This window comes from Harpia harpyja, chromosome 11, assembly GCF_026419915.1.
Source record: "Harpia harpyja isolate bHarHar1 chromosome 11, bHarHar1 primary haplotype, whole genome shotgun sequence".
Taxonomy (NCBI): domain Eukaryota; kingdom Metazoa; phylum Chordata; class Aves; order Accipitriformes; family Accipitridae; genus Harpia; species Harpia harpyja.
The window spans coordinates 28,009,229-28,028,080 of NC_068950.1; the positions used below are offsets into that span (position 1 = coordinate 28,009,229).

Sequence of the window (18,852 nt, forward strand, 5' to 3'; positions counted from 1 at the left end):
TTCCTTGGGTCCCTTCATTCCTACTTCCAGAAGAAGGTCAGCATTGCCGCTTCTTACATGCATATAGTAAACAAATAGCTTATACAGACAAGTTGTTCTTAAAACAAATCAAAAGCACATCAGTGAAACGTGATCTAAAATAAACCAGCTATGTTTGAGGATATCACTATTTCCCCTGGCACTTCAGGATTCTGCAGCTGCAGAAATTCCTCTAAAAAAATTCAAAAGAACTTAAAGCTTATGCTCCCATGGAAGAGGTTTCCAGACACAAGTATATTATATATACACATACACACTCCATCACAGTAACCAGACCATAACACTTGCACTGGAAAGCCCCTAGCCACACTTTAACATTTTGCTGATTTAGCTGTATCAGCCAAGATTATTTTTTTTCTTGCTTCCCAACTATGCCAGCAAAAACCTTACTGCAGAAGCCCTTCTAGTGGCTGTGAAATTTTTCTGCCTGCATAAACTGTTCCTTTCATAGGACCCAGTTTAAGCAGCACCAGCAGAAAAATTCCTCTCGTAGTCACAGGGCCACCTCAGAAGGAAGTGGCAAGACCGGGTAATGAAAGCATGCGAGCGGGAGGGGTGAATGCAAAGGAGAGCATTGCATCAGTCTAGCTTATGTCTACAGAAAAAGGGAGGAAGCAGTAACTGCCATCACACCAGGTCTGTGCCAGCAGAAACTAAACTGCAAAGTCACAATCCTACTCCAAGAAGTAACAGCAGTAAAATTCCGCACGCAGGTCAGACTGACCAACTTCACTTTGAGAGATGTGGCATTTCATTTCCTATTTGGATTTTTGTGTCATGTTTTGTGTGTGATGTATAACCTTGAGAAACAAACAGACTGCCTGAAAACATAAGTGCAAGCCATTCCATTTATGTCAAGTAGATACTAATCCTGCCCCCCCCCCCCCCCGAGATGACTACGTGTCAGTTGGGTTAACAGTTTCACTGATAAGACACATATCACGATTTCTTTGCTAAAACTTATCTCAACTCCAAACCATCTGTAAAAGCCTGTTATGAGTGAAACCACCCATGTATTTCCCCATCCAGGAGTAAACAACTTCTCCACTCTTCCTAATGAGCATCCTTATAATGCAGACTCATCCTGACTACATGAAAAGTACTCAATATTAAGAATAGAGAGGTGTGGGTTAGAAAACAAAAAAGTCTAAGACAGATTCAGTACAGTTATAAAGACTGCCCTGCCTGTGTTTCTACTCAAATATAAGTCTTCTCTGTCCCCTTCTTTTTTTTTTAAACCCAGATCTGCTGCAGGTTATCCAGCCTGCCACATCACATCAACACAGAAGCCAGTAAGGCCTGGCTGCAGAATTTAGGTCAGCTTGTCTGTGGAGTACATAAGGTCTTGCAGACAGCCATGAATTTCCTAGTAATGCTTCAATAATCCCTCTTCATCCTGCTATGCAGCTATTTTACTAGTAGTTGCTAGCTTTCCTCTAACTCCCCAACAAAGAGTCTCCACAGGAGGGATGTTTGCAGGCGAATGAGCCACTGCCTCTTCCTTGAGAAGCAGGAAGCTGGTTGTTGAATCAAATAAACGCCGATTCGTATTTCCCAAGACAAAAAAAGTGAAGGATTCCCAACGCATGCTAGAAAAGGACTTCCCTTTTTTAACCACACAAGGAAAGAAATAATCAGAGAGAGCTGAAAACTACCCCTAGAACATTAGGAATAATTTTCTTAACAGATCATTTAAACAAACCCCTGCTGGGTCAATAAATAAAAAAATAACATCAAAATGTGACTAATAAATTCAGACAGTCTAAGGGACAGATGCTGGTATTTCTGGAGAGAAAGCATCAACTCAAGGTGAAAAACACTGTGCCTCTTCAAAGAATGGTTCCCTCTAGAAAAGCATTGCGGGCCACTGCCATCCCAAGCATTGTATGAGCACACATAAGTAGTAGCCCTGTTCTTAAGGAATCTCTAAAGGTGCGTGAAAATACGCAAAGTCTTTTTAGAACATGGTCCTCAGAGCAGGAGTTCCACATAAACTGGAAAGCAGAGTCATGTAATAAAAAATATATCTAATACAATACACCAAAACCTTGATCTTCTCTGACAGTCTTCATACAATAAGATGAACCTAACTAAGTCTTCTTAAGTATGACAACATGAAAGATGTGAATGCAAGAATAAATACCAGTTTCCAGGAACGTTTATGGGAATCTCAGCAAATAAAAACACAGCTAGCAAGCTGACAGTTCGTTTTGTCTTAAAACCCATCAGTCTGCTACCTTTTTGGGCTCTGTGGTTGCTGCATAACATTGTGCTCCTCGAAAGCTGGCACTTTTATCTCCCTATTAGAAGAAAGAATAAAGCTGAGGAAAAACTCTTTCCTCAAGACATCAAGTTGCTCTTCAACATTCAAACATTTGTTAAGAGTATTCCTAGTCCATTCCTTCCAACTCACATGGAGCCTGGATGCAGGTATTGGCAAACATACTGCGCCGTTCCGCACATTAGATGTGTCAATCAAATACCCCAGAAAACACAAAGTTGCCATTTGTTTATGTTTACCTCAGATCTGTTACAGAACTCAAGCATATAACATGCACCCATGCCAGGCCTACAGATGATATGGTTGTCGTTACTGGGCCACCATCGTATCACACATGTTAGCAAGACTTTTTAAGGAACAGAACTCTATTTTTATAACTAATGATCATCCACAACTTGATTCAAGTCAGCATCAGACAACTTTTCCCATTCCTGGCTCAGTACCTGATCAGGCTGTGCTTCTCCTCCTTCCTCCTCCGGCTTCAGCTGGGCTGAGCACTGGCTCCAGGAGACTCTGGTGACAGGAGTACCAAGCCAGGTCACTGACGGTCACTTTCTCATTTTGACAAGCGCCACAGACTCTTCCTGTATAAAAACAAACTGCTGTGAATTAAAGTGGCCAAATAAAGTGTCGACACTAGCCGAGTGTCAGAGAAATGCCACTCTGTGACATGGAAGCAGAATGTTAGGCATCCTTTTGCCACCAGCGCCTGATATCTGGGGAAGGCTGAGCACACCCTTATTTTAATAATTTCAGAAATACTCTAATGAGTTGTCCTATTCTTGAAGAGGAGAGATCCCTCAAATAAGCAATTTGCCATTTCCCACATATTTTCTTAAACATACTGGCTCATCCAAACTTAACCAAGGGCATTGCTACTTCTGTGCCACCACTTCCCTACACCACCATAAAAGCCAGACTAGACCCCAATGACACGGTAGCTGCACAACGCATGTGCTCCACACAACTGCTTTGATCACATCTGAAGTGCTGCATTACAGCAGTATGCCAGGCAAGCAGCCCACCTTGAGTCAATGAGCTGCCTGGAAAACCTCTGGAAAACACCCCTATCCCTGGGATACACAAAATAGAGAAGAAACAGGATTCCCTCTCTTCCTCCTTTAGCCCAACACTTCCACCAGCCACGACCCCAGCACAGCTGCCTTTACCTCCAGGGACTCAGAGGCTCCAGGGCGGAGCAGAGCCCACAGATGGAAAGCAACAACTCAGCAAAACGAACAGCCAGACTCCAGCAGGTAATTCACAAGTATTTATTTTAGTTTGCTGCTTATTAAGTATGCCTCGTTATAAATCAAGTATTTTACAGTAATTGCCTCCAATCAACAAACACTGAGAAAGCTGCTACGTAGACCAATGCTGCTTCATAAGTGAAAAGAGTCCCCTAGCAACAGGCAGGGCTCTACGCGACTCTCCATGCGCAGCAGGCCGGCCGCCACTGCCTCGCTGCCCTCCTCGTGCCTCTCCTGCCCTGGCTGCGGCCCAAGCAGCGCTGCTGCGTGCCCAAGCCCTTCCCCAGCACTGCCAACCGCTGCATGCTGCTGCCAGGCTGCAAACGCCAGCACAGCAGGGCACTCGCTGCAAGGCTGGCAAGTCCCAGCCCAGCTGGCAGCAGCTCCTCGACAGGAACACAGGCAACCCCCCAGCACAGGGAACAAACGCCCTGCAGCCAGGGCTCAAAGGCAGGGACAACTGGCTGCATCCCCTGCTTCAGCCACCAGCCCGTTGCTTCCACACTGACGGCAGCTGCAGTGGAGAGCTGCTCTGCTATTCGGGTCCGTGCCCAGTGCGGAGCACAGCGCACTCACCCACCTGAGCGGCTCCCAAGCCACTGCAGCAAAAAAAACCCAAACCAACACAGACAAACTTCCCTCTTAATTTATTTTCTGAGGCCTTTGCAGGGTTGGCACCCGCTGGCACTCAGAAGCCCACAGGAACAAGCCCTGTGTCATGCTTTCTACTGAGAGCTTTTTAAGGGTCAGCAGGAACCTGCTGTTCCAGGTTTCTTCCTAGTGGTAGAGACCCAGGATAAGGAGATGGGGAAGACACTGCCAAATGCACAAGTAAATATGCATCTTAAAGAATTCCCTCTTTCAAAGGGGTTGGGGTGGTCAAGTGGTCTCGGGAGAACTAAATCCCTTCTTGCAGCATACGTCACCAGAACTGGAGTTTTCGGACACTGTTGTTTTTTAAATACACGGGGAAAAAAGCTCTGACTAGATACTTTACAAAGGCCTATTGCAAGCAGGTTTCAGAACAGACCTTTGGATCGTACTTGAGCTCTGACAGCAAACGCTCTCTTAGCCACTGGGCCGTTCACCTTGGTTGTTTCTGTAACCTTTTCTCACGAGGTCAGAGACCCATATAAGAAGAAGGGCCTAAGCAGAGCTCGCCATGCCCTCCAACCCCTCCTCAGCAGCCACCCCAAAGGCAACAAACCGTTTCTGAAAACAGAAGGCAAAGGCAGTTCCCACCTCCAAAGTAGGAGGGCTGCGTTTTTTGAACATGCATCAGCATTTAAGGAAAGGTGTCAGGAGAGGCCAAACAGCACCACCACGACACTTGGTACGGCATGGAAGAACAGGACAGCTTGTCTTCAGGACCTGTATCACAATGTGAAAGACTGCTGAGGTTCACCACCCTCCCCTTCCCAGAACAGACTGAGGACATGAGTTGGATCATACCTGGAGGAGAGGTGGAGGGAAACAAATGACAAAACACACTCGTAAGATTTTGGTTTAAAAAAACCCAACAAACAAACAAACAAACACCCCAAACAACAAACAAAAAAACCCAAAACCAAAACAAAACAAAACCCCAAACACCAAAACCCAACCTAAAGCAGAAATTCTCATATGAATCATACCAGTGCATAAGTAGATGCTTGGGCAGAGCCAAGACCAGCGAAGGAATCTTCCCCACAGTTCTTGCCACAGAAATCCTCCTGGATTTTGTTCTAAATCCCATTTGAAGAATTTTCTCTTTATGCTTCTTCTTTCAGCTCCCCCTCCCATTTTTGAAGTGACAACCTCAATTTATTAAAACAAAGCAACATCTTTCTTACAGAATCATCTGCTCTGATACAAGAATACACACCCACTGTTACAGAGTCGGCATATGCAACAGTGGGTACAAAGGAGATTAAATAAGGAGCACATTTACCACTTCTCTTATAACCTAGTCCCCTCCGGCACTCATTCCTTTTAATCCTTCTGTTTTCTTTCAGGGCTCTTCAGCATAGGGAAAGACTTACACCCCATTTACACTGGGGTGTTGGCATCACCCAGTGCCAATTTTATCTGAATCACAGCCAGGCACTTGGCACTTCAGGCATAACACATGCAACCTTCAAATGCCACGTCCTATATACTGTAGCCTACATGTGGTTGCCTTCATTTGTACAGTCACTTGATCAAGTATCTTTTCCACTAAGGAAAACACTACTTCTGTTGCTCTTAACAGGGGTTGCATTTAACAGAGAAACAAACAATCATTGCTAACAGAGCGAAAAAAAAATCAGGTGATGCATTTACAGAGCAAATTATTATGAATTCTGTAAAGAAAGGAGGAGGGAAATCACAGTATTTTGGGGAAGAAGTAGAGATCTTGGAAAAAACCCTCAGCTAATAAAATAAGTAAAGCAGTTCCAGTCATGACAGGTTTAATTTCAGGACAACTGAGTAATTCTCAGTTCTGCATGTATCTCCAAGTACCCAGCCAACAGCAGACATTTGACAATCACTTTGGTGAAAACACCATCTTCCTCCCTTGTTGCTGCATAAGAACAACAACAAACCACCACACAGGAAAAATGTCATGCCATCAAGAGAGAAGAAAAACCCCAAACCAGCACAGAAACCTACTGTAGAAGCACTGTCAAAAGCAGCATGTAACCTAACCAGATAAATACCAGATTTTGTTGCTATCTCTGAGTGAGGTTTCACAATCAGCTTAAGCTGATCTGTGGCCACCCTGCTGCTTAACTCTCCCACTCTCTCCCCTGGTGTGTGCCTGGGAGAAGCATCCTGCCCCACCAAGTCAGAGGTGGGTGGGCAGGACAGCAGGACTTCCCCTTTCAACAGCAATGTGAGCTCAAATTTGCTCCAGCTGGTCTTGAAACCACACTCCCTTTGGAAAGCACCTTAGGCATTGCTCCTACTCCATGGGAGCCTAAAGGATCCTACTGCTGCTCCCTGCAGAGTTCATTGTCCATACTAGGGCTTCACTGCAGCTTTTCACATACCACCCAACCACCCCTTTATTTCGGGAGCATCTTGTAATTCTCTCCTCCTCTTTGCGGCCACCTCTTCCCTTCTCCATGAGCCAGGGCCCGTGTGCAAAACTTCTCCCTGCTTCCTCTCTTGTCGCAGAAAGCAGGAATATAACCAAGACATTAACAAATCAAACCTTGCTGGGCAAGCAGGCAAAATTTCCCAGGGCTATAGGTAACCTGTTGTTTGATCCACAGGCCATAAGAGAGGGGACTGCTGCTGGTAGCTCTGGTATTACATTCAATAGCAGATAGCAAGCCAGATCTAAGATCTTTCAAGTTCAGACAGCAAGAAGGTAAAAATAATCAGACACTGAAGACATGGATGAGGTGACAGAAATCGGCAGCTATCAGTGTGGAGGGCCACCATTCTCTCTTCATTCACAAAGGAAACAGCAGAAGTGGAGCACAGAGTGCTCCTCACACTGACCAGCTGCGTACTGCTTGTCACCGGGCTGCTCTGGGCTGCTGTGCACATGGACAGACTGCGATTTTACAACACAAATTAGGCAGGTGCAAAGCTATTCAGCTGAAACTAGGCTTGTACCAATTCAACCTGTAAGTTTAGAGGTGCCCATTAAATTTGCTGGAATTAATACTTATGTCCACACAGGAATCTGTATAACTTTGCAACATGCTTTCAAGCTGACTGCAAACTGGGAGAACTTGGCCATTCAGCTGTGAGCATGAAAGCCCTATTTCCAGAGATGAGACTCCCACAGTCAGATGAACAAAATTCGTACACTTCTCAAGTGCAGAACAGTACATACAACTTCATGCTTTAAGAGTTTCTTTTATATTTACTCACACTTATCTCAACAATTTTATCTCCTTTCCTTTGCCACACTGTCACTATTTTCTATTTTTGCATGCCTCTCGTTCTTATTTTCTGGCTTTACTACATGCTTCACTATTTTTCTTCTCCTGTAACTCTGGCCCCAGCAGTTTGTTTGTTTAAAATCTGTTTCAGTTCAACTGATTGATGCTAACAAGGACACTCTTAAATTTACCTTTCAACTTAGGTACATCCTAAATCAAATTACACTAAAAATAAACAAAGCATAAGCACAAATTTTAACCACTGGAAATAGAGTCTTGTCCAAACCACTGTATTTTTCATTTTCCTGGTTTATTATTAGTACAGTTCTGTCTCATTCTCAGTCCACTCTTTTTTTCCAAGAACGACTCTTTTCCCATTATCCTCGTTAGACACTTTCCTACCCACTTCCATCTAGCACTGACCAAACTCACAATTTCTGCAACACCAACGAGCATTTGTGTATCTGCATTCCTCCACTTCCTTGTTTCAAGAGCTGACAGATTTGTTGTCAGAGGGATAGGAAAGGAGAAGAGCAAAACTATCAAGCCAGTCTTCCCTTTCTGTCTGCTAACAATGCCAACAAGGTAAAAAGCAAAGAAATTTAGTATGGGTTATAAAACAGCAAATGTTACTTTAAAAAATTCAAATGCATGAGAAGTTTCATTTCCCTTTTGTCAGTTCCTCTTCTAAGTTAGGTAGTTAGGCTTTATTTGTTAATGTAATTAGACAGAAAGCAAGTACATGAAAGTTTCTGGATGGCAGCCATTGAGAGGAACCCTGTATGCGGACTTCTCAGTTTGTATTTTTAAACACCAGTCAGATTAAGCGTGAAGTCTGGTTCCTCCGTGCATCTTTGATGAAGGCAATTGCTAATGCATGTGGAAAGTGTTTGCAACCATAGCGGTGCTTGAAAACAAAGCAAGATAGTGCACTACACTTCTCACTCAAGTTTTAATGCAGAGACTGTCAGACCAAAATAATTCCTACTCTCCCTTTCCACAATCTGTACACAAAGCACAATGTACAGATATGCAAGATGGACTTTTTTTAATCATTCACTGACATTTGCATTGGTTTAGTGGACAAATTTATACTGAACAATCCAGATGACATCAGCTTAACAATGTGTTCCTCTGTGCTGGACTGCAAAGGCAACAAAATGTCTATTACATAATACTTCTGTATAAAATATTAATATTCACAGAGGAAGCTTTTGAACTGAAAGGTTATTTTCAATGATTAGCAAATCAGTGTTGTATAAGCTTGGTTTTTCCATCAGTGTATTTGAGATAGACAACCAACTATACTTTTTGTTGACAAAATACGACAAAATCAACTTTGTATGTGCACACATCAAGGTACATAAAAGATCTCCCTGGGGTTACCAGCTTATCTTTCGACCTTAAAGGTACTACAAGATTATAGAACTGCCTCCATCTCTAGTGCACACAGCTTCAGCAAGCCTGCACTAGGGTTCTTCCAGGCATGGGTATTCTTTATACAAGTTCTCACACCAGCTGAAAGTGTGTAAGTTTCCTTTCCTTCCTATCCTAAGGCTGAAGAACAGATAGATATTCAGACATCATATTCACATATACATCCTATGCACTTGTTTCCTCCTTAGAGCTATAATCCCAAGTTAGAAAATCACTGCAGCAAGAATAAAGTGCTTCAAACAAAGTCTACCCAAAAAAAGAACGCTGCTTTTAGCAGGCATGTTGGTATCTGTGGCATTGGCCAGACTTGAAAACACTAGAGGTGCGGCAGCCCTGGCTTCTGTAGAACCCAAGGGCAATCAGGAACACCTTTTATAGAGAAACTTATCTCAGTGCTGACTTGTAAAGAATGAAGTCCAAGGGGAAAAAACCAAACCTGCATCTTGGCTGTGGCTTTGTAGCCATTAGGTTGAATGGGGGCGGGTAAGAGCCTGCCTCGCTGCTTCATTGCAAGGGCTATAAAGAGCCTCTGTGTTTGTTTTTTTCCTTTCTGTGTGTACCTTTACATAATGAATCTATGGAAGGGGTCCATCTAGAGCATCACCAGACTCCAGCAGGTGCTCCAGGACAGTGTTTGCTGTAGGTCTCATCGTATTTACCAGCTCCATGTGAGCGTCACAGATAAGACATCTAGAACAGCAACAGACACCTGTATTTTGGCAGCCCCACCCATGGTCTCGACATACAGAGGAAATCATCAAGAGACATGACTCAGAAAAATCCTGAGTGAGTGAATAGAGAAGGATTTTAAAACTCCAGTTTGGGAATTGTGCAATTTTTTCAAATTTAAAGGCACAGCAAACAGTTTGAAGAGATGTTTGATACGAAAAGGTAGCAACAGCATTTAATTATCTGTTATGCCCACGCCTTGGGTCTGATAAATCTTCCATTGCATTTTGCTGGTCTTCAAAGGAGACATTCATAAGACAGAACACCTGAAATGCCTAACTTTTAACAAAAAGACCATATACAGAGAGGGTTCTTTTTTTAACACTAACAAGGAACAAGGCAGGTCACAAGAACCGGACCATTTCTTTTTCTATTGATCACACAATACAAAATACAGGACCATGGTGAATAAAGGTGACTGCTATCCTCACCTGCTGCTGGCTGCCACGTGGTTTCAGCCTGGTTATTTTTTTGGCTGCTTCATCAGAGTTACCTCCACCAAGAAAAGGATCTCTGAAAGGAAAAAATCTGAGCAACAAATAACTTTCCTCCTCCCCTAAGGGTGGCTGTATTTTACACCATGATTCTTTTTGAAGTCTTGAAAATCACAACTACTTTAGTCTTAGAACAAATCACTTCTGAGGAAAGAGCTCAGGTGGAAAGAAGGAAGATTATAGGTAGCAACAGTTTTGAGACTACACGAACAATGTGTGTTCGTATCCCGATTTATACTTCAAGAGGAAGAAGAAAAGGGAAGGTATCTCTTTTAAAACAGTGCCAACAAACGGGTCCTTGGTGCAGCCATACTCTCTTCTCACACTACTGCTTGCCTCCAAGTGTTGGGCAAAAGTAGCATTTTGCTGGCTTGTTTCCAAGAAAACAAGCTTCCTCCTTCCAAGGATATCTCCCTGAACACTCTGGCAGCTGCTACGTGAAGGTCTTTGAGCTTCTCTCCCTATCCACTTCCTGAAGGGGGACAGGAACCTGCTCTTGCAAGACTAGAAGAATACAGCTGAAGAGAATATAGAATTAAGTGGAAAGAGCTTCAATTCTTTTAATTGAAGAAATTTGTGGTGAGAGAAAGATTGAAGCAGTGTCAGTTAAAATTAATGATGTGGAAATGAATATTTACTGATGGTATTAGAAAGTGCCAACTTGACTTGTGACGCACTTTCCTTTTTAACATGCCAAAACCCAAGATGATTCTCAAGAAGTTAAACACTAGGAATACTGGCTTTGCTCTTTCCGAAATTTGTTTGGAATCTCTGAGGGGAAAAATTGTTGGCAAGCAATAAGTACCTATTCTTTGTTATATGGTTAAAAGAAAATTGCACTCAATTTGCTTAGACCAAAAGATCTCGAGCCAAACCCATCCCCAATGCAAGCAAGTCAAACTTTGAAAAAACGTGGCTCAAAGTATTCTCAAGGTAAGAGGTACAGAATAGCTTTGAAACAGTAATTACAATCGCTTTTACAGATATAATGCTGGTAGCTGCTGGAAAACTGTATTTCACAAACATCCTTTTCCATCTTTCAGCCCTTGTCTGGCAAATCATACAAGTGTAGATCCACAGCACCTCAACATCACAGCTGAGAGCAAACACTTCCAAGATCAAGCACCTTTACTGTGACCCCAGAGAGCCTTATGCATGCATGCGTGATCATGAGACTATACATGTGTGGAAAATTAGTCATGTGCACAAGTCTTTGCATGGTGAAGTCCACAGACTTTTCACTGCTTGTTATGAAAAAATGTTTAAAATGTCAGTTATGCAAAAGCACAGACAAGACTTTATCTAAATGTAAGGTTTCTGAGGAAAATTATTTCCATTTTTCTTAATACATCAATAGCTTTTTCTTTTTTGCCAGGATATAATCTTCCAACCACCAAGAGACAATAAATAAATAAACAAACAAAATAGAAAGAAAGGAAAAAAAAAAACCAAACCCAAAAGGAGAATTGTGTAGTCTGGTTTCAATGCTAGCAAGGAACGGAGAAATTTAAACAGCAGAAACTGAAATAACATGTTTTGTTCTTTCCACTTTATAAAGTAACATTTGAGTATAATGTAAATACTGCTAATTGTGTTTTATGACTATTTAGGGATCTACAGCAATTTTATTAATTAATTGGAAGATACAGATTGCTTTTTCAAAAAGAAATGAAAAACCTTCAGAGTTCATTATTTGGTAGAAGACTAACTCTGAAACTCCCTTTCGTCTGCATCTAGTTGAGAAACTAGTTTACTGGGTTCCCCCGTGACATCATTTGTGACTCAAGCTACTTCTCAGTAAAACAGCCATCCCCAGCGCCACACTGAGTAAATGTTTAAGCCTCAGGACACTAATTCATCCTCAGCAATCAGTGTCCATCTACCTGTATCAAAACTCTCCTCTGGCTCTTAGAGGTGCAGGAGAAAGCAAAGGGAGGCTGGGCCGAGGAGCTGAGTCAGCACTCTGCCTGCAAGACATCCCAAGCCAGCCCACAAGTACGCAGCAAAAGGAGGAACTGACACAGCAGCTGGTGCCATCTGAGAACACAAGGGGGGAACGAAAATCAGCCAGTGGTACAGGACCTGACTGAAAAATCCACTTACTCCCACTGGCTTCAACAGATTTTGAATGGGACCTCAATATACAGAAGGAAGGGGAAGACCTGGAGAAATTAAAAGAACTAACTCAAAGGCGGGAAATTTGAGTATAGTCACTTCTCATAAAACCGCACCAAGCCACAACACACATGGTCACAAGCACTTCTGACTACAGGGATGTACGTACCCTTTTATCGACTAGCATTTATTTTCTTTTCCTCCTCTCACTGGCAGGACCTATTGCAAGCATGTCACTAACAGCATTAGCTTTTTTCTTACTCTCCAGGCACGCAGTTAAGAAAGCTGTCCATACACAGGATGCACAGTTGTGATATCTCCATACTTCCACCTACCTACTGCTACAGAAGAGAAAGGGGCTTGTCTGAGGTGACAGGAATACAGGGCTAAGAAAGAACTGGAATACAAGAACCGTATTTCACACGTGCAGCTATGTGTTAGTGCAACGTACACTAGTTAGTCTTTCCACAGCAAGCACCTAAGTGCTTTCACTCTTTTTGCATTGTTATTATACAGGTTTGTTCCCATTAATAATTACCTTCCCATGACAGCAGCACGCATACTTTCTCCATTGCCAGTGCTGCTGCTTTAGAATTCCTCTTCCAGGTCTGAGCACACTGGACAGATTACCATCCCCCCAAGGATGTCAGGACTGGTACAGATATCTATTGTGCATATCTGGATCTTACAAAATAAATTACTGCTTAATGCTGCTCCCTTCCCCACGTTACCTCATGTAGCCTTTGTAAACTTTGGATCTTTATCAAAGTAATCTTGATTGCAAATAACAGCATCTATTTAAGTATTCCTGGCTTATTATGTGCAAGAAAACAGATATAGCAGACGTAACAGACAAGTGTTTTTCACACTAAGCACGATACAGGCAAAGCACCAAATGAGTTTACTATAAAGGCAATGCTTGCTCAGAAACATAGGAGAAAATGGTGTACAGCACAGAAAATATAGCCACAGTAGCATATTCCTAGGTCAGGACCTCATAAATCAGTTTCAACTAACAATAAAAGGTTTATAGGGGATTTGTAAATCACAAAGAACGAACAAGATCCTAGCCTCTGAGCAAGGCTTTGTGAATTAATTTAAGATGGCAATCAAGAGCAAATAACATAACACTAACCTTCTATACTACCGATCCTTACCCCAAGTTTGAAGAAAGGGGGTTTCCTCTGCCACCAGGAAGAGGGGAGGAAAAAAAAAGCGGGGGGGGACACGGACACACACAACAAAACAAGACACAGAGAAAGGGACTTAGCTACCCCATCTGGGATGAGAGTGCTTTTTTGATAGCTCAGAGCTGTGGGATCAAAATCTCACTGCTGTTCCTGCAAATTTCTCACACCCTAAAGCCCTCTTTCCCAAACAAGGGGGGATAGCCATTCCCCACCTTCAGTTTTAGAGGCATAAAAGATGAACCTTTCCCATCACGGCCGACAGACATAATGCTGAAAAAAACCAAAATACTTCACCATCTAAAAAAACCCACAACCAAAAGCTGTAACTGATAATGCTTATGAGTAGCAGGTACTCCAAAGCTAGTACTGAAGATGTTTTGCTCTCTGCACCAGCGGCTAAGCCAAGTAAAACATCACTTTCAGCACCACCATTACAGGAAGTACTGCTGAGACTTATTCCACCAAACGACAAGCTGGTTACCACTACCGTCCTCCATTTTCAAGTCTGAGTAACCTACCTCATGGCTCTTACACACTGGGAGCATCCAGAGGAGAAACTGCCATGGGCTGCTGGCGTGTTGTAAATGCACAGCCTACATCCCCCCCACTGACCGCAGGCCAGCTTCCCTGAAGGATGCTGGACAAGTCACAAGCTTTCTGCGCCTGAATTCGTGTTTGTTTAACAGCAGTGGCAGCACTTGTAACGGGGACGGGGGGGGGGAAATGGAGGTTGCAAGACAGAGGAGCTGCTGTGCCAGGCTCAGGGATCCTCCAGGAGCAGGAGTCGGTATTGCCACGTACCGGGGAGCTGGGGGAAGGGAGGAGACGTGCCTCCAAAAACCACAGATGATTCTCTGACAAGGGCTGGTTTTGTCCTGGAGATGTGTTTTATTGACTGGTTTAGGCCCCTTTAATCTGCGTGCGGTGCACCACCAGGCACAGTTGACCCCATACAAAAGACGCACAGCTGGCGGTCCCCACACATGGATTTAACAGCACCGATCTCGGAAGGGGGCTCGCTTTTTCCAGCCGCATTTCCCAGTAGCACGTTGTACTCCCCGACCCGCAGCCGGGACCGGCCCCGCTGTCGCCGCCGCTCGCGGGCACGTCCCGCCTGGACGCGCACCCCGCGGCGAAAACAGGGCGGCGAGTGGCGGCCGCTTCTCGGGGTCCCACCGGCAGCTCTGCCGGGGGCTTGAGGTGCCCCCGCGCCGCACCGGCGCCGGCAGCGATACCGGCAAGCCAATCCAGGCCGTTTTGAAGGCAGAAAAAAAGGAAAAAAGAAAAAAAAAAGGGGGGGGGGGGGAAGGCAAGCGCGACGGAAAGCGCAGGGAGGGAGAGGCGGGGGGTGCCGGTGCCGCCCCCTCCCCCGCGGCCCCTCCGCCGCCTGCCCAACCGCCTCTCGCCGGCCGCGCGCTCGCCTCACCTCAGGGACGGCCCCGCGGGCTGGGGGGACCCCGAGAACCGCCCGGCCGGGCCGGGCCGAGCCGAGCCGGGCCGGGCCGAGCGTGCCGCGGAGGACGCAGACCTTCTCCGGGACGGTCACTCCCGCGGCGCTGCCATGCGGGCGGCGGGCGGGGAGAGGGAGGCCGGGCCGGCCGGGCGGGCGGGCTCGGCTCCTAGCAGCACCCTGCAGCGCGCTCTCCGCATGCGGCGTACACCCGCATGGCTCGGCGCACGGACAGCACCGGCTGCCGGCGGCGGCGGCGAGGGCCGGCCCCGCGGCCGAGAGCGCCGCCCGCGGCCCGGCGGCGGCCAATGGCTCCCGCGGCGCCGCGCATGTGAGGGCCGGGCCGGGGCGGTCCCGCCCGCCCGCCCGCTCGCTCGGCCCCCGCGCAGCCGCTGCTGCCGCGTTCAGGTGCCTGCGGGTAGCCGCGCAGCGTGCCCGCCCGCCGGCCTCCGGCTTTGGGGCACAGCGGCAAGGCCGGGGGCGGGGGGAATGTTAAGCGTGACCCCAGCAAATCCCCCCGCGGGGGGCTGTGCTGGGGCGCCGAGGGGTGTCTGCAGGGCGCAGCAAAGACTGCACCGGGGGGCTCGTCCCAGCGGCAGCAATAAAAGCGAAACGTCTGGTAGCGGAGCCAGTGGTTTGTTCTCGTTGTGCAGGTAAATGAAAGGTAGTACGTGAGGTAAATAAAATAGCGGCATGTTCAAATGATGTGTTTTAGTTATTAAAATGTTATCGGGGGGGGGGGGGGGGAAAGTTAGTTTTCTTGCATCTATCTCGAGCCCTTGAGGGAACCAGAAAGTCAAAGGCAGCTTTAGCTCGGGTGGGGGGTGGCAGCCGTTTGGACCGCAGGGACTGATCCCTCCACTGCAACTCCAGAGACTGGACGCAGCACGTTGAAGAAGGAGCCGAACTGGACCTGATCCTCACCCCAAAATCCATTACAGACTTTTTTTTCCTCCTTTAACTGAAACGGCACCAATATCCTCAAGTCTTTGTTGAACACTGATCTGACAAGTGACCAGACCTGTGGTTTCTTTTTAAACTAGAACTGGATGTAACCTATTACTTTTGAAACTATATTAAACTTGATCAAGAATGGAATTTAAAAAAAAAAATACTGGCTCATCTTCTTCCAAATTTGCTTCATCCCCATGATTTCTAGGAACTGGAAGAGATGGGAAATGATCCTTAGGTGCTTGTTCAGAATAGCTTTATGGCCCTTTAAAAATTGAGAATCTCCCCTTTATATTTTTAGATGCATTTTTAGTCAGACCTTCTGGTCTAAATGACTGCAAGATGTATCTAAGGTTACAAATGAAAGCACTTCTTAGCAGCAATTCAGCTTCTGAGACCAGAGGAAATCAGGCCAGCTTGTCCTGCTCTCAGCTGTTCAGCACTATTTTCGTACCAGAGTTTTCATCTGGTAGAGAATTTTAGCAGAGTTCAGATTTAGTCTAATGAGCTGTCAATTATTTTAAGCTTTGATTTTTAATACCTTCATTTGGCCTTTTAGTTATTTTCTTCCCTGATATCATCAACACGTGTTATTTTGGCCCTCATTTTAGACCTCACTGTTTCCTCAGTAAGGTGAATTTATTCTCTCTTTATTTTTGTTCTGACCCAGTGCGCAAGCCACATAGGGTGTGTAATTCTGGGGCTCCGCAGTGATAGAAGGCTAATAGAGAGAAACGCAGTCCAATCTGGTAAACATCAAGGCAAGTGAAAACAGATAATAACAAGAGCTGCTGGCTGGGAAATCCTGACTTGCAGGCAGCTGGCAGAGAAATTCAAGCGGAAGAAAAAGGATTTTTTTCAAATGCCAGAGCTGGTCAGAGCTAGCTGAATCCACATTCACTTGGTAATCAAGACACTGTGCCAAGCTGAGGTGCACCAGCAAAACAAACAAATAGCTCTGGGGACCCAAGGCAGAAGACACCTGGAACTGGGTAGATCCAGATCCAATTAGAGTCCCTTTCTGATGGGGCAAACGCAAGTGTGAAAGACTTACCTCCTACAGAACATATGCTGAGTTGCTTGGTTTCGTTTTTTCCCCTTTGTTGTGATATGTATTTAAAGGTAACTCAAATTTTCTTTAAGTTAAAACTCTTTATGTCCCTTCCTTTCAAGATTCTCTAGCAGAGACCTCTCCCACTGTCTCAGGTTTGGTCTTCTGTGGGCTCAAGTCTCAGGGCTTTTGGGCAGCTCTTTCTAGATTGCTGTTTCTGGCTCTGGCCACCTGGGACATGCTGAGGTAGGATGGAAGGGAAAGGATGGGAGTTAAAAACCTGAGAGAGCTCGGTTTGGAGCAAATATACATCCCAGCTCTTCTGTTATCCTGCTATAGTTTATAGGATTGTTTCAGCTGAAGCACAAATTGGCCAGCTCCAAGTCACTCCACGTGATAAAAGAGATGCCAGAAAAACAGAGACAGTGGAGGAAAAATGGGTTCTTTCCACTTGCAGTTTTGACGTTGGCCCTTTACAATTAAAATAAACTAATATTGTTATTTTGATCTGTGGCTCAGAGGACTGAATTGGTGATTACATTAACAGGCAATAGCGATGCAGCCATATGCCTCACAGGATAAATTCATCCTGTTTGTTTTTACAAATGCATTTTAGTTTAAATTTTTCAAATTCCCTAACCTTGACTAGCCTAAAAATGTCAGATTCTTCCACCTTAGTATTATCACCATTCTCATATCATTAAAAATTTTTAGAAAATATCAGTCCTCCAATAGAGTTATGGTTTTGGTGAGGTTGAAAAGCTGACGATTTATTCTGAGATGTTTTCCAGTTCTTTCCTTCTTTCACTCAAATGGCCATCCTGTGCATCTCAGATATGCCTGCTTGACATTGTCCAGCAGGTGTCCAAGCTCGGTCCAAGGGAGCCAGGTGCAGGAGGGACACCAGCAGAAGGTGAACATAAGGGAGAGGTGGTGCCAAAAAGAGCAAGTGCCAGCAGTTCCTTGGAGAACAGTGAGGAAAATCCATACTGGGAGATATTTCAGTCCTGGCTTTGAGTGGGCTGACAACTTTTTCTCCCAAGCAAATTTAAGATAAAGGGGAATATTAAGAGGTAGATTAGGTAGTTACTTGGGAAGAAGTGCAGGTGGCAACATAGAAGAGAGATACGGGCAGGGAACCGGCTTTCCCCTCTCCAGAAACATGGCAATTTGGCTTCAAGCCACGGGCAAAGCTTGAAGGGGAAGACTCCAGTTTAAATAAGGAGGAGGATGCATATGAGTCACTCCACTTGGATACTGGCCACCTATTCCCAAGGAAAAAGGTTTCTAAGTCCTGAACGGTTCAGCCTGTGGTGCTCATCCAGGACACGTGGGCAGGAAGATGGGGTTGGAGATGCAGTGATGCTTATCAGCCCCAATCCGCTGCTTGCCACCCACCCAGCCATTAGTGCCACCTCTGCTCCCCGTGGCCTCCCGCAGCAGCCGTGAGGCTGACTTTCCAGGCAAAATTAGGCAATGTGTTGGCAGCTGTTTCATTGCCCTGCAGTCAGATGATGTTGGCAATGGCCTGCTTTGCTTGTGCCCACAGCTGGCTGCGGAGAGGCTGTTGTGTGGAGAGCCAGCCCAGGGGTGAGGGGCTCAGGGGCTCCGCTCTTCCAGAGAGGAGAGGGAAGCCTGTCACCCGAGGGCTGCGCTTCTGCACTGCAAGGCTGCTGCAGCTCAGTGTGCCCTGTGACTGGGACACAATATCAAAGCTTTGGGAAAGTCTAACTAAATTATGTCAGACAATTCTCCTTTAGCTGCAGCTTTACTGACAATCCCAAAGATACCTAAGAAAACCAAAGCAGCATGTTTTCCCACTATAAAAAACATTGCAAAACTTTGTCCCTACCATGCTAGGTTCATTTTTAATTCCTTTTTTTTTTTTAATTCCTGCCAACCAATTTTCTTTGCTACTTTATAACTCCATCTCAAGTAATTATTCAGACCCATGTTACCACTTTTTCTGAAGATACTTCACTATTGTGCTTGTCTTCAAACACCTGGC

At 45.2% G+C, this 18,852-nt stretch overlaps 1 protein-coding gene across 8 annotated transcripts in view; it reads right to left on the minus strand.

The window, feature by feature from the left end:
• Positions 1–15,151, minus strand: part of LRRC8D (leucine rich repeat containing 8 VRAC subunit D) — a 56,404-nt gene extending 41,253 nt beyond the window's left edge. For 4 of the 8 annotated variants that reach the window (XM_052801913.1, XM_052801914.1, XM_052801915.1 and 1 more), the window contains exons 1-2: positions 14,819–15,092; positions 2,764–2,904 (exon numbers count right to left, since the gene is read on the minus strand). The gene's annotated coding sequence lies outside the window, so the exon portion shown is untranslated. Of the gene's footprint in view, positions 1–2,763; positions 2,905–14,818 lie in introns of all 8 variants that reach the window. The other 4 variants (XR_008237235.1, XR_008237234.1, XR_008237232.1 and 1 more) reach the window with 4 other exon arrangements.
• Positions 15,152–18,852: the final 3,701 nt, after the last annotated feature.